Source organism: Rhea pennata, chromosome 1, assembly GCF_028389875.1.
Source record: "Rhea pennata isolate bPtePen1 chromosome 1, bPtePen1.pri, whole genome shotgun sequence".
NCBI classification, from domain to species: domain Eukaryota; kingdom Metazoa; phylum Chordata; class Aves; order Rheiformes; family Rheidae; genus Rhea; species Rhea pennata.
Window position 1 is genome coordinate 29,115,894 of NC_084663.1, and position 18,718 is coordinate 29,134,611.

Consider the following 18,718-nt stretch of genomic DNA (forward strand, 5'->3'; position numbering starts at 1 on the left):
ACTTTTCATATTAAATGCAGAAGTTCTCCTCTCCCAAGATGATAAATAGCACAGCTTAGAAAAAGAATTTATATGCAGTACATTTACTTAAGATTTGGCTATTATGAATCAGTATATACCAGTGAAGCCAGTGGAGTTTTTCCAGTTAGTTTAGGATTAAATTAAGTGTTTCTTAAATTAAATGTTTTTTATTTAGACATTACATACATTTTAAATCATAATCCAACAACCCCTCTGTCTCCTGCCACTCATGTGGCACTAGGTGCCATCTAGTGGAAAAGGTTAATGTTCAAAGAGACCATCAGAACATGAACTAGGATAGTTTATAGGGGAAGATAAAATGAGAAAAAGTACTGAGGATAAAAGGATTTTTTTTTTTTTTTTTTCTGAAGAGCAGCCCATTCTCAGTCCAGGTATATGATATGCTGATAGAGATGGGGGAATATTTGATAATTTGGAACTAATAAGAAGAGTGCCACTATAAATAAACATCTTTGAGTCTTTAACTTAATCTTAAAAGAAGTAAAAGCAATTCTTAGAAACAACTACTATTTTTCTATTGTCTGAAATGCAAATATACGGGGAACAGTGAAATATAAATCTAGTGAATTATGCTAACTTTTATTTCATGCCTTAGAAGGATTATAGTTTTTTTGCATTTTTTCTTCTTTCTTCCATTTTTTTCTCCCTTTCTCTCTGCCCTAAAGATTTATTTTCTTTCTTTATTCTCTTTGACATAGAATCCTTCTCCATCATCTTCCTCCTTTTGTCAGAGCCTTCCCCCTCTATTGTAGTTCCTTAGAATTGTTATTCCCCATTCCCCCTCCCTATCTTACTCTCACTTGCTTATAGGTTAAGATATGAGTCTGCACGACTATCTTAACTTTATCTCGATAGTAATTCCTACAGAAATTGTCTTCAGTCACGCTATTCAGAATCAACTTTCTCTCCCCAGCTAAGTAGAAGCAGCAATTCATACTGTACTGAAAACACATGGGACACTGGTAAGGACAGAAAGTCAAGCAAGTCCTCTCCATGGACCTGGAACATGGCAGTAGTGCTCTTCCTGAATATCACAAACTGGAAGGAAAGTTTTACCTCCAGAAAAATCGATTTTGTTCTGCAGCTAGGCAAGCATCAATCTGTTGCTGCTTAAAGTAGGATTAACTAAGACCCCCCTCCATCCTCCACAAATGAAATGTCAAGGAACCAGTGTGTTAGCCTGAAGCAAAGCCAAATTCAGCACTTTCTCTTTGCCGCTGCATGACTTTATCTCAGGTAAATGCTATTGGCACAAACAAATTTGAGGCTATATTTGTGACTGTAGTAGAATCAGACCCATAAATGATGCATATGTTCTCCCCTCTGTGTAGCAATCTAAAACCATTTTAATGACTCGTGCCATGCTCAAGAAAAAAGAGAGAGAAGCTTCAAGAAAGCAGATGTAGGACCTGACTCCATTCCCACCTCTAGCATCCCTGTGTCTTCATTATGATATGTGTTACTCCTACAACTTGGTAGCAAGATCAGCTTAATGGTTGCGTTTCACTACTTTTGACACACCAAAAATGTTAACCTGGAAAAACGTAGACAAAGAAAAGACAAAGGTATTGTTAGCAATTCCTATCTTAATAACCATATGAGGATGAAGAATGGGGATTGCCCTGTCTAACAGCATATCCCTATCAAGTAAGTCTCAACATCACAGACAACCTTGGAAGTGTGGAAACTTCTTGAAGAAAATATTCCCCTAAATCTTTCACAGTGGAAAGTGTCAGGTAGCTGAAAGACAGGGCTTGCTAACTACCCTCCCCTTGTTTCTCTCACAGTAGATTTTTTCTCTGGCTAGATGAAGACATATTTGTATGTCTTCATACACCAGCTTAAAACAGATAGTTGTAGAACTTAGCATTACTTCTGACCAAAAGCAAGGATAAAATGAGCAAAGAATATCAACATGAATGAATTTAACACCACTGGAAACAGTAGAATTTAAACTATTCTGTTTTATTGAAGCAGTTTTCTAATATTCTTTGGCCCTGCTACTCAGTGGTTTAAATGTACTATTTTCTTATATTTCAAAGGAATCTATGGACACAGAAAACATAGTTCTGAGCCACATTACTGATGCTAATTGGGGTGCTTTCTCGTTCTTAACAAATCATTCATATGTATGTTTCCTACTTATTTATATCACACTTAACTTTTAAAGGTTTTCCAGCTCATTCTGAAAGTGTATTTCCAAGAAAATGTGTCCATAAAATATAGTATATTCCTTTCTCCTCAGAAAACATTGGTACATCGTGCTAATTTCTGGTTCTAAAATCAGGGAGAACATAGTATTGCCACTGTCCATGCTAACAATAAAGATGCTAGCCCACTCTGGGACCAAAACAAAAGTATGAAATAAGTCAGAAGTATAACCAGATTAATTTAGGGTACAGTAATTAAAAGATAAAGTGCATGAATATTAGGTTATAAAATTATTGGCACGAATTTATTAAAACACACTTCAGCAGTCAGAGTAGAATAAAAGCTAATTTGCAACTGGTTGTAATGGGCTTGGAATCAGCTTTAGTATTAGAAGAAAGTTCAAATACAGTAGGAAGGAAATGTAATACAATAAAGCAGTGACTCAGGGGGCTGATTGGGATAATGAAATGCATTTCAATGAATTCTGATGGGCAAAGTATTATTACAGTGGAGCTTATAAACAAGAGAGAAATAGATGAAATTTGCAGCAATGGAACTGTATTGTCACAGTGACTTTTATTACTAGAAATTATTTCAATGTGTGAAAGGTACTGTGCTTAGTGTTCTAATAACAAATCTAAAGTGACTATCCCTGTTTTACTCAGCTTTGTTGTTTATCAGCATCCTAAATATAGAATCTGTGTCTGTTCCTTGACAGAACTGCTAAGGCTCTATCCATCTTGTCACAGAGCAGGCATCCTGCAGATCTATTAATACGAAATCCAGGGAGGCTGTGGAAGTTTGCCTTTTGCCTGCTCTGTGGGGGCCTCCTGTGGCCTGAATTAGATGGCTTCTTCTCTTACTGCAAGGCAAAAGTAACTTCTTGCCTTATTATTTGTGAAATCACCATGGCTAATGCCAAGACGTTAGATGTGTTTTGCTCCTTGTTTGTGTGTTTTGAAACGTTCTGAGTCACATTTTATGACATATATTATTTGTTTTATGCAAATATATGCCTCCTATGTTGAAATGCTCATCATTTTTTAAAACTAAAGGTGGACTTGCTTCAAAATAGTAATTAAAAAAAATCCCAGTTTTTAAACTTGCACAACTTTTTGATAGCATTCTTCTCCAACAAACTGTCTAACTGAAACTTGTTAGGAACTGATGAATATGGAGCGATTATATAATTTCTTTATCTTAACATCTCTGTGTCAGTGATGTTATAAGAGTCCCCTAATCTTAGATACCTTTGGTCTGAAAGAACAAACATGTATCTTTCTGTTATTTGGAATACTGGATAGGAATTTCTGTGAAGGGCACTGAACAAGAGAGGGTAGACAATAAGATAATAAGTAATGAACCATTAAAGTATACTTAAGATAGCATCAAAATAATTTTGCACCTTATAAGCCATAAATTCTCATCAACAGCTTAAGCAGCTGCAAATAGCACCCTTTTTCCCCACTGTTTTGTCTCCTAAGACTATATACTCTGAACTCAGACTATATATGCATTTCTCCTACACATTATGCACTGTTAGCACAAATATGTTTTAAGCATTCCCACGGTATAAAAATATGTTTCCATATTGCTATTCTAGTTGCAGCAGATCTGATTTAAGATCTCTCTTTCCCCTTTTCCCACCCGCTGACAATTATTTCTGGTTCTTTTCCAAGAGGTTATCACATATACCTCATTTGTGCAAATTACGCTGCTTGTGTGATCTGGGAAATTATATATATTTTTTAAAAATATAGCTTATTATTTTTCGAGACAGGTGAATGCATAGATCTGGTTGATGGTGCAGTCACACAAACAGTCAAAGTGACACAACTGAGGGAGCATGATCTCTTGTAGGAGTTGAGGGATGAGCTCCTCAAAGGTGAGGAAGAAATTATTAAATCTGATCTGTTGCTGAAAGAATTGTAACATGGTCATAGATAACTGACAAAAACAATTTAAAGTCCTTCCTTACCAAAAAAGTAAACTCTCATTCATTGTTGCTAATCTGTTTTGCAGTTCATCATAAACCTGTGTCATTCGTAAGTTACTAAATACCTTGCCCCACACAACATGATTAGTAACACAAAATGATAGTTCATATTTTACCTGGACAGCCTGTGAAACACAGTGAGTTCATGCCCGCTGTAAGACATAGCATGATAAGCAACCTTATTCATTCTCACATCTGGTGAGGGCGTATAACAAAAAGGGAACATGAGCAGTGGAGGAAAGAGCACAAGAGCTTCACAGCAGGGACCACTTCAACTGCCAACAAAGTAAATCATATTACAGGAGGTAAAAACTAAGCCGATAAAAGCACCACTTGGGCTGCTACTATGAGTGAAGAACTGTCTGCAGGCATTCTGCAGGCAGGCATTTCCATGTTAGGCAACTATAGCATGGGAAAAACAAACAGCATAATAGCAGTAGTGACAGACCACAAAATGCTACATGCTTTATCAGTCTAGCCCAGAGCCCATAACTGAGGTTAGTCAGTAATAGGCAGTGCCTTCCCCATGTAGAGGAAAGAAGAAGAAAAAAGAAAGTCCCATCTTGTTCCTACCCAATAAATTTTATTCCTATTGTGTGTGGATGAGTGAGAGCAAGGGTCATCCATTTCTGAGCTACAATCAGCCTTTGGAAAGTAGCAGCCTCACACTGCAGGTAGCAGGTTTCAGCAATCACCATGCATCGTGTGGGACTGGCTGTCAGTGGAACGAAGGAAAGCAGAAGAAACAAGCGTACTTGTCTACTGCCTCCATGTCTTTGGTTTTTCTCTCCCATCTCCAAAGCCTTCTCTCGTCTGCTCGAGCACTACACATTGAACGTGCCAGAGCAAACCAGTGCAGTTCAAATGAACTCAATAAACACAACTATCCTAACACATGGCAGATGTTGACAATCTAACATTCCTCTAAGGCAAAGCTTCACAACCAAAACAGGCTTTTGTCTTGTATATCTGCTTGATATATCTATAAGCAAGTACGTGTTTGCTCTGTATTGGAAGGCAGCTTCTTTACTGCTCGCAGAGCACTCTGAATTCATTCTTTCCTTTCTGGGGGTCTGCATGAGGTACCAAGTCCTGGGTTAATGTCTTTCTCTAACTGGAGAAGAGCCATAATTGTGAATGCAGGCTGTCAATGAACCAGATAAAGCAGTTGTGAGTACAGATGGATGAAGTACAGACCTCTGGAGGAGTCACAGCAAGGAGCTCCCCTGATGTCACTACCATGCCTGATGGCCATGGGCTGGGCCTGCCCATGCCTGCAGTCATACCAGCTGGCATTGGCTAATACATTCACTTAACACTACTACTACTATTAACTCCTTATGATTATATTCTCCAGTAAGGTTATAAATTTAGATGGGAGTTAAAGAGGTTTCAGGGGGCTGATGCGGGGTTTCTTTCCCCATACTAACTTCTCCCTAACACAATCTCATCATGGAAGATCTTTAGTCTTGGCACAACCTCTTGCCTCATTCAGTCCCTTGTGAGGCTCCAGGATGCCCTTCATGCCACCTCTCGGGACTACTTAGTTCTTATCCAGCATTTACTAAGGAAACCTAACTCTTTTTTCAGTATTAGAGATACCTTCTAGATAGCACAAGCTCACTCTGAAATGAGGAATAGGGAGCAGAAAAAGATGCAGGAGCATAAGAGGGTAGGTGAAGAGGGCCCAAGCAGTCTACAGTATTGCAGATATGGTAGTGCTGTTGGCACCTTTAATTTCAGCATTGTTGATTTGACCGGCATTTAAGAGAGATACTAATACCACAGTAACTCTATACTGCCTCAAAAATGAAGAAAAAGCCTTTCTGTAACACAGAGGTGCAAACTAAGTAACGATATAGCTCCACAGCTATAGACACATATGATGTGCATGTGATCTATTCCTCATTAATTATTCTGGAAGATTCAGTGCTAAATTCTTTGTAAGGAAGAGCAGAGATACAGCTTTTCCTGCCCAGAAAAAAAAAAAAAAAAAAAAAAAAAAAAAAAAAAAAAACTAAACTATCAACAGAAATGGATGTAAATTAGGAGAAAAATTGAAAAATTAAGAAATTAAGTAATAGAGCAACTAAAAGCATGTATCACTCTCTATTCTATGGAAGCTTGAGAAAACACGCTTCTAAAACTTTTGGAGCAACCTGTAAACTCACTTTTTGTTTTTAATCAGTTCACGAAAGGCACTTGCCCAGCCGTTGCCCTTCCGCACCTCCCCGTGAAATCGGGGTGAATTAGCGCGAGTGACCGAGGCGCGGCCGGCGGCGGGCGGCGGCGGGCGGCGGCGGCGGCTGCGGGCGGCGGCGGCGGCGGCGGCGGCGGCGGCGGCGGCGGCTGCGGGCGGCGGCGGCGGCTGCGGGCGGCGGCGGCGGCGGCGGCGGCGGCGGCTCCCGGCGCCGCTCGGCGCCGCTCCCTGCAGAGGGCACTGGAGCACCGGCGCAGAGGGAGAGGCCGGCGCCGACCCGCTCTGCTGGGTCTGCTCCCAGCTCTAACGTGGCTGAGGCGACCTAGGAGGCTCTCGCCTGCAGTTTACATAATACAGCGCTAAGCTGGTTGTAATGATGTAACCCAAGGGGGCTCCAGGTAGCAGCGGCTGCGAACGTCTCGGGTGAAATTTCACAGACGACTAAAGTGCGGCCTTCCTGTCTGCTTTCCACGCTTTAAAAAAAGTATAAGAACGTGTTAGATAGGTAGTGAAAGTCATCCAGCACACAGCTGAGTCTTTCTTCAGCTAAAAAGGCAAACACGCAATTGGGGTGTCAATCACCGGGAATTCTTTTTTTGCAAGTTGAAGGCCATATGTTAAAGGAAACAAAAGAGTGATACACTTGTAAGATGATGTAATAGAACATCATTGGGTTTTACAATAAGATTCTTCTACTCTAAGCCTCTAAAAACCTTCAAAACTGATTACTTTTTGTAAAGGCATGCGCAGAACAGTAGCTGTGTGTGCTTAGAAAGACCCATTAACACACGTGCATATTAGAATCACTACCGAAAAACAAAATAAAGCAGAGGAAAAGGAGGCCAGCATACCGCTTTCAGATGCTGTTGCTTTTTTAAAAAAACCAACATGATGGACTTTGCTTTCCCAGTCGCTGGTCAAAGAAGCCAAGAAGGGATTTCAGTTCAACATCTCAGCCAGAAATGGGCTGTTAACCAGCAATCTGATCCAGCAAAGTGTTAAAGCAAAAGCTTAAATGCTTTCCAGAGACAGGAGGGGCTTAGGCAAGTACTTAAATATGTTTGTAAGGGCTTTGCTGTATTTGAGACTACAGATGCACAAAAGCATCAGCCCATCTTGCCAAAAGGGCTTTAGTCCTGAGATATGAATATTACCCACCGAGCTAGGTGCTTTGCAGAAGAGATCTGATAGGAATGCTGCTGCATGCTTGCATAAATGCACGTTCTGTAGGTCTTCTCATGAAGAATGAAAGAATTTATTCTTATTTACTGAAAATGTTAAAATGCTGATTTTGAATATGAGAAAGCAAGACATCAAAAGAAACTGAGATCCTCTATCTCATTTTTGAGAGTCAAAAAGTATCTTTAAAATGTTATGATGTTGGTCATATTATGATTGTGAAGGTTGGTTATTATAGAGATAAGGGTAAAAACAGGCAGCTTTCTGAAATTAATTTTCTATATAAAATTGTTGTCAGATACAGTTCTTCAGCATCATCTCATTTTTCTAAAAACAAAAGATTCACTCTGTTTTAAAAGATGTACATGAGAATGAGGTAAGGAAAGACAGAATGAATCAGGCATTCATTTGTTGCAGATAAACAGATATAAACTGAAGACGGGGGAGTTAAGCAAGCAAATTCTGGATCTTAGCATCTTCAGGAAAGATGGACAAGTACCGTCAGTTACACTATGGTCACCTCGCTATCATTTTTCGTATAAAAATGAAATAAAGAAATGCTTTGTATATTCTACAAGAATTTGCTGGAGGAGGAAACATTTTGTTTCTTTCTAGTAACAAATGACACCCTTGAAAAACTGGGTAATTGATCAAGCCTGTGTAGGTCTGCTACTGTATCATAATAAGATTGATCTATCACAGTGCTTACTCAGATGGAGCCTGGTAGAAGAAATTAATTACAGACTGGAACATATTAGGAAGTTCTGGTGTATTGTGTTTGGGGTATAATGGAGAATCCTGTCACACCTCACCTAGTGGAAAATGAAAAAAATAGTCTCAGAGGATAAAAAAAAATCTTATACATAGACAAGTAAATTGAATTATAGAGAGGATCAAGAGCTAAAATAAGACATTTTTTCTTGGCTTTAAAGAGTGGTATAGGTACGTAGCTATTTGTTTAAATAAGATGTGTTTGTACCTAAACCCTTTGGTGACTTAGGTCTTAATAACTGAGAAGTATATATCAACAGCATTTCTTAATTTCCCAGTAATAAACGGTGTTTTAAAAAATAGTTGTTAGACAAGCATTTCCTGAAAAACATGGTGTTTTTCTTAATTAAAAATGTGGTGGGATGAGAAGGAAGATTCAAAAAAAATGCTACTAAGAAAGAAAATGAATAGCAATAAGGGGAGGAAAGATTTTAGCACCGTAGTTGTCCTAAAATTAGGAGAGATAAGACCTAACCAAAAGTTGAGACAACACAGTAGACATAAGAGCAATTGCAAGAGATTTGCCAAGGTAAAAAGGAGCCTTTCAGGTAACAAGGATCAAAAATAAACACAAGTTAAATGATCAGCATCAGTAGTGCGAATTTGTACTGTGGGAACATATAGCAAAACAACACTAGCATAAGGTATTCTCCTACTGCCAGATCTGCTAAGCAAATAGGAACTTCATTTTGCACCAGCTGCAGCTTCCAAGCGGTCTACAAATCTGACATATGGTCTACAACACATATATTGGTGCTCTAATACTATAGCTGCCCCCCATTGTACCTAAGTGTGTAAGACATATGTTAGATCACATTACTTAATTGTGCATTGCCTTGCATCTGTAGGCATTAATTTACAAACTCTGGTTCATTTCTTTAATTTAAAGGATAAAATTTTCTGAATTTTCTGTGCAGTCGCATTAGGATTCCAATTTAACATTGCACTGAATCAAATCCTATTAGCAGGTCACATGTTGTTTTTAATGCATTCAACATGCAAACTCATATGCAGATTTTTTGTTTTGGCTCTTGTGTTATACTGAGATCAGTTCTGAGACAGGCTGAAAATGTTTCCTGAAATTCATAGAGAATTTCTGATGGACTTCTATTCACTAAATAAATAGAGAATCTAGACAAAAAAGAGATAAACAATGGAACAGTAAAGAAGGTGTGTCAGCATACATCAAGAGGTGATACAAAGATTTAGGTGGCTCACATATCAGGCTAATCTTTAATGGGATACATTGATAGTTATATTATTAATGTTGATTAGGTGAAAGGTTCTTATAAACACCAAAAATTAGGAAGGAAGATTTTTTTTTTTTTTTTTCTAGCTAGAGAGTTTCACTGTTCTGGAGACACTGTTTGAGGTATTGTATCGCCACTCCTTCATACTGAGATTTTTTTTAGGGTAGTAGAAGAATTGCAGTCATTATTCGTGGTTATATAATTGCCTCTTCTGCTAGGGCATATATTGGCAAAACCTTTGATTACATTTTCAGTCAACTTCTGTCCTAAGAATTTAAACTTTCATGGAATATCAGATATTTTATTTGTTTGTTTATTATATCAGTTTGTTTTAGGTACGGAAAAAAGTGAATATTTAATTGTTTTAAAAAAGAATTCTTATTGTATTTACTCAAAGTTAAAGAGATCAAGGTTACAATCTCCTTATTTTCCTAAATGGTGGATCCAGTTAAGTTTGCCCCATGTCTCATTGAGTTTTCCAAGCTTCTGATCCACAAACACATGCAGCAGAAGCTTCCTCATCTCTCAGTGGCTTCACAGTTCATACTCTGATAACATAGTCTTCCAACTAGGCAAAGGACCTGACTCAATAGAGGAAAACCTTTTGAATAATCTCTTATCTTTTAAATGCTTTCACTACATCAAAGTAATGCCTGTATTAGCTTTCTCTAACATGTGAGATTAAATAAATGCTGATATAATATTAGCCTTCTCTTAAATGTGAGTTTATCAGTATGCTAATCTAAAAGTCTTCATAGTAGCTCCCTGTGGTCTGGACATTACTGTTGCACAAAATCCAGTCTATGATGTACAGATTCCCAGAAGGGAAGTCCATCTCTCCTCCTTCTCACCCACAGTTTTACAAGGTTCATGAATGTATCTTCCTTTTCTATGCTAAAGTTAATCTGCTATTTGATGAGAAAACAGGGAACCGTAAATCTCAGAGCACTGGAAAAAAACCCTGTGTTTCCATTTATACAAGTTCACTGAGGTTTAGATTATTATACTGTACTTGGACAGCGAGGTTACTCAGTCTTAAAAAACCTCCAGTAATTTTCCTTCAAGTTTAAAGCATCATAAGATTAGGTTTTGAAAAATTGGATATCCATTTTTCACTGTAACATATGGTCATAGAAGATGACAACATGAAAAATGAAGCACATAAGAGCTAAAACCGGACAAGAACATGCTTGAATGTATTTCTAAACCCACTACCACTTCAGATATTGATCTTAAATTCTTAATCAATGTTGCATCGCAGACTGTTAGTTTTATCTTCATGTCTAATTGCACCACAAATTGGTAGGGAATAACTTCCTAATTCATAGATCTGCAGAAATCTGGTAGTACGCTGCCCTCTTTTCACAGCCTTTCCCAACCTGAAGGTGTTTCTTGGGGTTGAGAATGGGGAGAGAGGGAGATCTACTGTCAGAGACACAGCACTGGGCTGTACATTCATCTGATCCAGTATGAATGTGCTTATAAAGCTGTAAAACTATACTGGGTCATCTAACAGCATGGCATGAACAACAATCAAGAAAAGGAGAGTTTTAGTTTTCACATGCAAATATTTTGGTCTAAGTAATTTATCTGAGGTCATTCGGAGCACCAGGAGCTGAAGTTTCTGTAGTCCAGGAGTAGGAGTTGTAGTCTATTCTTCCACTATTAGTCCTCTTTTTACTTTTGTATAGCTAGCCAAGGTTCAACAAGACTCTTTCTTTCTGATTGGCTGTTGAAAAAAATGAGAAGCAGCTAAATAGCAATTTAGTAAAGTTTCTTAATACATGAGGCCATGTGGAGACAATGTAATTTATACCTAAGAGCGTATGTACTTCCTGGTCATTAATATGAAAATGTCAGTTATGATTACTTGTGGGTCATACGGTTGGACAGTATGCTGTCAAAATGCATTTTTATCTTAAATGCTTTAGTGTGATTTTTGCCTCTTTCTTATCTAGAGCTTTTGTATATGTGCATTTATCTGCCTGTCTGTCTCAGACTACAGCTGAGCAAGTTGAAATGCAGTTTTTGGACTGGTGTTTCAAGTTGGAAGTTTTACAGGAGCAGTGACGGAAAGCTTAGTTATTGTTAGGAAGTACAGTTGCTCAGCAGCACAGGTCATTTGAGGATGCTGAGGTAGAAACATGGGATTAAATCAGATTGATATTTTCCCCTTAATATCCTATCACAATAATCTTCTTATCCCATATCATTAATTCACATAAGAACTTAAGATGACAGCTAAGCACAATTAGAATTTCTTAGAGGATACAGCAGGGCAGCAGAGTGGGGTCCTAAATGCATGTACTAAATTCATGCTCCTGTTCAAAAGGATTCTTTTCTCCTAGCATCCTTGAAGAGATTAAGCAATTCCTAATAGAAAGCCATGGGCCTAACTCTGCCCTGCACAACCAGCAGCCTTACTAGATGGTGTAGAGCAATTCAAAGGCCTGACATTGGAGAATATGAACATGACATATGAAATTTAAAATGAGGGAAAAGAAATGATTCTTGTAACAATTAAAACTGACTTACCTCATGTAAAATGTGTGATGCACTAAGGGAAGGTAGAGGAACTGCTAGGCTTTCCTAGCCTTCTCTTACAATAAATTTGTACTACTCTCACTTAATTTGTATCAGCCATTTTTGAAAAGAAGGGGACTGAAATTTTCTCCTGTCCCTGAAATGCTATTATTATCCTGGACAGGGCACAAAGTTCTGTTAGAAAGGAAATCCTAAAGGACATCCATAGGCTTAACAAGGTGATTTTCACGTTTAATTGTAAAGGCTGCTTGATCAGCAGTTAGGAATATGCCTAAGCCACCAGCAGCACTGTAACAGATATTACAACCTTTTGCTCCTCATTTTTCAAACAATACCTGTATTTCCTTATGTTGATGGCTTTGCATGAGCCATAACAGTGCTATACTGCTGTTTCATTTTCCAAAATAATGACAAATACTGTAAATAAACCTCAGTCTAAATGAAAAATATATTTTGCAGTTTGATGTATATTTATGATGTTAAAAAGTGTGCATGTTAGTGGTCTATTCATATGTACTTCAAATCTTAAAACTTCTGAGAATATTAGTTCTTACTGTTATAATTTAGTTTTAATTCTGCTTATTATAGCTACCTCAGTAATAATGACAAAAATATTTTAAACTTTCCAGTATAGCTTCCATAGCAGGAAACCATTTCCAGAGAAAAGCTAAGGAAAAATAATTGAGGGGGAAAAAAAAAAAAAAAAAAAAAAAAAAAAAAGCAGTGCAGCAATTCTTCTGTTCATTTTTTACTAATTTAAGCTTATCATAAGCTTAATCCCTTTGGTGTTCTACGGCTAACTTATTTCTAATCTCTTCTGCCACTTCACTTTCCTTCTCTCTCAGGCTCAGATCCAATAAAAAACATGTATTTCTAAAGAAGGATTTAGGTAAAATGAAGGTAGCTAAGACCAAACTTCAATCTAAAATCCCCCTTTGCTCTGCTGCTGCCTAATAATGGAGGCATATCGTATCACCTAAAGTCTCACTGTAAAACTTTCTAGGAAAATTTGTACATTTGCATACTACAAGCAACCTAGAGTCAGCTCACACATCTTTTGATCTAATTTCCCAGAGGGTCCTAGTCTTGTGGGTGTTTTCTGAGAACATTAACTCAGTCCCTTCAGGACCTTAGGCAATGCAATGTGGATACTTTCTTTTAAGAGAGGACAATAATAATGTCAGTAGTGGTGGTGCTTTTTCATCTTTATATAAAGTATTTTTTACCCACTTATATTTTATGGAGTACTTATGTGATTACAGTAATGAGGATTCTGTTGCCTCCTCCATCCCACTTTGCCCATGAGAGTATCCAAACCATTGGACAATATTTTAATTTGGGTAGTGGCACAGCAGCAGAAGAGAGAGAGCAAGAAAGAATGTGTCTCAGTATCCCAGGGCTCTGGGTAGGGGTCCTGGGCTGTGTTCAGGGACAATAGCTGCATATTATGCAATACCTGTTCAAGGAATTCCCTTACAAGTCCTCTGGTGGCTTGAGTTTACACGGTTTTCATTCTTTCCCAATCCTGTATGTGACCTAAGCAGAAATTATGCTAGTCTTTGGAGCTCATGAAAACTGTATTCATAGATTCAAATTTTCAGGACTTTTTAATCAGGAATGAACCTAAGTTTTAGCTTTAAATCTTAATTTGTATTTTTTTCACAATGAATTTCAAAAAGAAAAAGCAAAGTGTGCTTATCTATTTTTGGTTGCTTTAAGGCTCAGGCTACAGACCTGCTTGATCTATAGCAGTGGGTATTTACTATTGTGATTGTATATGTGTGAACACCAAAGTTTTAGATTGTCAACGAAATCTGGATGGTGTACATACCAGGGAGAAGTTAGGGAACACAAGAAATTGTTGGGAGCTGATTGAACTGAATAACCACAGAAATCTGCAGGTCAGTGAGATTTAGTAGGGACTCAAACACTCCCTTGGGAGTTCTGTAGCATCTGACTCTCGAACACTTCTAGGTTCTACATTGTGTGTCTTAAGAAATTGTATGGATTGATATAAATTCTCAAATGCACTGTCCTTATCTATACCTCTCTATATTTTGCATAGGAGTGCTTTAAATCAATTTCAAATAGGATTAAAGTTGGGAAACTCATGAAGAGAAAAATGCATCCTCCCAACTTTATTGTCGCTTATCTCTTCTGTTTGCTGGCATGGACTTTTAGTGGATAAATGTCCCTTTGAATCCTCATATCCTGCCCTTTCCCCACTGTTCCACCCACCTTAGGGGGTCAGGGACTTGGTAAAGTCCCTAAGTGAAAATTATGCATGGACAACTATGGTGTCAGCTCTTAGGAAAAAATGCTACCTGACATATGCAAAGAGATAGCTTGTCAGTGTTCCTCCATCTTTTTTTTTGTTGAATCCTTGATGCCTTTGTGCTGTCTTAACATCACTTCTAATTGTAATGCCCCCTTCAGTTTGGTCGCCAAGGCTTTCTTGGTGACAGTGGCTTTGGCTGAGAGTGCACTGGGAAATCCTTCCTGAACCTCTTTCAGCTCCTCCAGCTGAAAAAGATCTTCTTGACCAGTTATAATAGAGAGCACCTATCACCTCTTATGATAACAAAAGCTGTATTTCAAGTCTATTTTTACTGTAGAAAACTATCTCAGTAGTACACAGGACTTTCAGAGTGTGTGCCGCTAGGAAATTTTCTCATTCCCTCAAAGGCAGAAACCTCTTTTCCCATTCAGCCTTGCGCAACACGGAGCTCCATGACTCACTGAGATGGCAACAAGGTTTATTTATAATGAACCTCTCGCTCAGTGCTGTTTGGATGCTCATCAGTCACACATTTGTGACAACTTGTTAGTGCTCTGTCCACCCAGAAGGTAAATTCATTCCCATCAGCACGTGCTAAATGTCTGCTCCAGCCCATTGGCTGTTGCCCAAGCTGTGTCTCAGCTTTTGCTGCCTTTTCCTCCGATTTATCAAGAGATGGCAGCAGAAAGCCATTTAACCTTTGATCTCAGCCCACAATCTGTTGCAGTGTAATGGTAGCCTCTACCAACCCAGCCTCTACTAACCAACCCAAGTCATCCTGCTGGTACCACGTAACAGAGCAGCCAAACAGCTCAAAACTCGACTTTCTGAATGATGGAGGGGAATGTCTCTGAAAACAAGTAGAAACATATCTAATGGATTAAAACACCGAAAAAGGCATGTTAAGAGCTTAAATTCTTTTTGCGAATGTGGCCATTCAATTTGAGTTTGTGGTAGTGGTGGTAATTCCCACGTTAAAAATGGTCACAAAATGTTCAGACTCTGTTTCACTCACATAATGCTACGTGGAAGGCAGGGGACACTGGAAGGAACTTTCTGATTCAATGTGACAAGCTGACAAGTCATTTGCTATGGTGACATCTGTGACAGAGAAAAATTGGTAACATAACATGGCAATGAAGAAGCTAGAAAAAGTATGAAAATTAGACATGATATAGTGTAACGCCTGGTAATATTTCAAATATTCTTTAGTTTTCTTACTGCAGAAAAAAATAATCAAAATAATTGGATTTGAATTTAAAAAAAGTTTACAGTGGTCATTAGTGAACAGCAAGAGACCTTCTCACTATTAAGTGTCACTAGATGCTTTCAAAAACTGATTTCAAATAAAGAATCTGCAGTCAGCTCCATTTAAACTCAGGACAGGCTCTGAGGTTTCAGTGTCACTATTTACTCTTAAATGTCACTGAGGAGCTGTCAACAGGTATGTAAAGTCACCCGACTGCTCAAGCTTCTTTCAGGAGGAGGGAAAAAGAGAATAAAATATATGTGGAGGGAAATTTGGGGTTCTACAGAAAGCGAGTAGTGATGTAGCACATGAAATGGATCCACTTTAATTTGCCTGTTTCTCTGCTGCACCGTGATTGCATTTTAAACAAAAAGGGCCAAATTGTGTTTTCATGTTTATGAAGGTGAATCAGAATTATTTATGCTGGCAAAGTAGAATGTCTTTGTGTTAATTATTTCAGTATACCTGAGATTAGAAATTGATCTCAATAGAAATACCAGCAAAATGAGATCTTTTGTTACAGTGAAGTCTTATATTGCCAAGATTCATGATAAATTATTCTTACTGGTCATTTCCTATTATGGTATGAGGAGTCATGCTGGATGAATAAAACTATACTTCATACTAAATAATCAAATTATTTTTTCTAAATGAGTGAATGTTCCATTTGTCTCAAATTAAAAAAATATGAAATGTGGTACAGTTTTTCTATTCGTTTTTAATTTCTTATATTTGCTCTCACTTTCTAATTCCTTAAATCAGTTCTAATATCAATCAACAAGGTTACATTGAGAAGAGCTAATGAAAAACCAAATCAGATTAGTAACTAGAGAGGTGAACATATATATGTGTGTGTATATATATATATGTATGTATGTATACAAAGAATAGACTGTGCATGAGAACTGTTTCCTCAGGTATGTCTGACATTTAGTGAAAATTACATTATCCTTTTTGATCAGTAAATGACAGAGCTTTCTCTCTTCCTATCTGGCCGCTACAAATCTAACCGATGTCTGAAGATGTACGTGTGAGCTCCGCTGCTTTGGGTCAGTCTTTGTGTTTGACTCAAAACATCCACCAATGACACATTTAACAAGCTGCCACAGTTGTAAATGCTTTATGTCATGACATCACTAATAAAATCACCTCTGGAGGAAATGTAAGCTTGGCATCCTGGAAAATTATCTTCAGATTTCAAGCGACTGTGCTCTTGGGGATCTGGGCATCAACGGGCTTCTAAGGCCTCCAGTGGCAACAAATACAAGCATTAAAATAAATCAGTTTGTGAAAAATGCATCACAAAAAATTTAGCTTTCTGTCCCACTCTTTCTCAGTCTGTGTTTATTACAGCACTTTCCATGGAATGGCAACCAGCTGAGTGATGCTAAATCGCTGCATTAAAATTCTAGCCACCATATCCGAGTCCTACTGTCTGTGCATGGAGACTGTGTAAAATCTCCCTCTCATTATTCAGGTGCCCTTCCATTGAAAGGTACTGGACAGCTATTAACAGGTCAGCAACGTCCACCTGGTAAAATGATGGACATTGCTGAAGGATATCGGTACATGGCAGCTCATACATCATTTTGTAACTTGGCAAACAGAAATTAAAAAAACATCTTAGTAATTCTAAGTATATTGTAAGGGTGAGTTTGTAGCATTTTTACATGTACATTTGTAGCATTTACAGATACACAGGCAATGCAGGCAAAGCCTATCCTGTCATACACCTCTAGAATACCTAAATGATTTTTATGTAACATTTATTTTTGTAAGCCTTTTGGAGCTTCCCCTTTGTGTGTGACCAAAATACTTAGACAATTAAAACATCTTTCTTCTATTTATCAGATGAGCATATAATATTACAGAATGGTAGAAAATAAGAGCGTAGGATGCCTTGTAGGTTATCAGTGCAGAATCTTCCCTCTCTTCGTCCACTGGAGTTTCAGTGGGTTTTCAAAATAGTCCGATTTCTTTACTCCTGTAGGACTTTCCTCATGCTTACATTTTATGCAGTAACACAAACCTGTGTGTGAAAAAAATGGGCTGGCTTAGTCATTGCGAAATAGCACAGTAACTTTTAAAACAGGAGTTTTCTGGTATTACCGTATTTTTTAGAATAACAGTTTGAAAGATCAAATCTGCAGTTTAGACCACCATTAGTCAAATGCACAGAATCTGAGTTTAAATGAGTGTGTTGAGAATATTGCTATAGGTAGAGCACTTCTTTTCCCCCCCAACAACTATCATTTTTCTCTGGCTATTCTATATTCTTCAATAGATTTTTAACACTATGGCTGATTCATTTTTTTCAAAAGCTACTGCTGTTGAGCTGTAACTGGAAACTAGATTTAGCGACTGCACTTTGGTGTGCCAAGCTGGCATATCAAGCATCATTTGCAATTCAAACCATTCAGTGACCGCCATGGTGCTTGCAAGTAGATCTGTCCTATAAAGGGTGATGTAATGCTGATTCATAGGAAGGTTAGGTGTAAATTCTTGTGATAAAAATTTGGGCATGGGAAAGGTTTGTTTTCAGTAAGATGGGAAGCCTTAAAAGTTTGTGAAAATAAGGTTAATTGAATGTGTGCATTTTTAAGTTTCTTTGTTCTATGTAACTTCAGAAATTGTGAAGCATATTACATGGGCAGAAAGTAAGAGGGAAATTTGCACATGTACACATAAGCATATATTCATAGGATGCTGTGAACACTGAAATCAGAGTGAGTATTTGAATAGCTGATTATTTGGGAACATATACTGTATTGTCTCTGTGGTATATACAGAATGTAAATCAGCAGCATAAAGGATGGTTTAGATGCAAAACCAGTATATTGTTATAAATTTTCAAAATTACTGTCAGATTTCTCTGACAGTCCAATGCTTCACCTTCTTAATTCATCTAATAAGCTATTTTTCTAGATCAGCTACTTTACCTCATTTCAAAGTTAATCATTGCTGTATGGTACCATCAAATAATTGCAGTGCTCCAGAGAGACTATTGCCTTGTGATTTTGTATGCCCAGTACAGCTCCCAGTTTCTCCCTCATCTGTG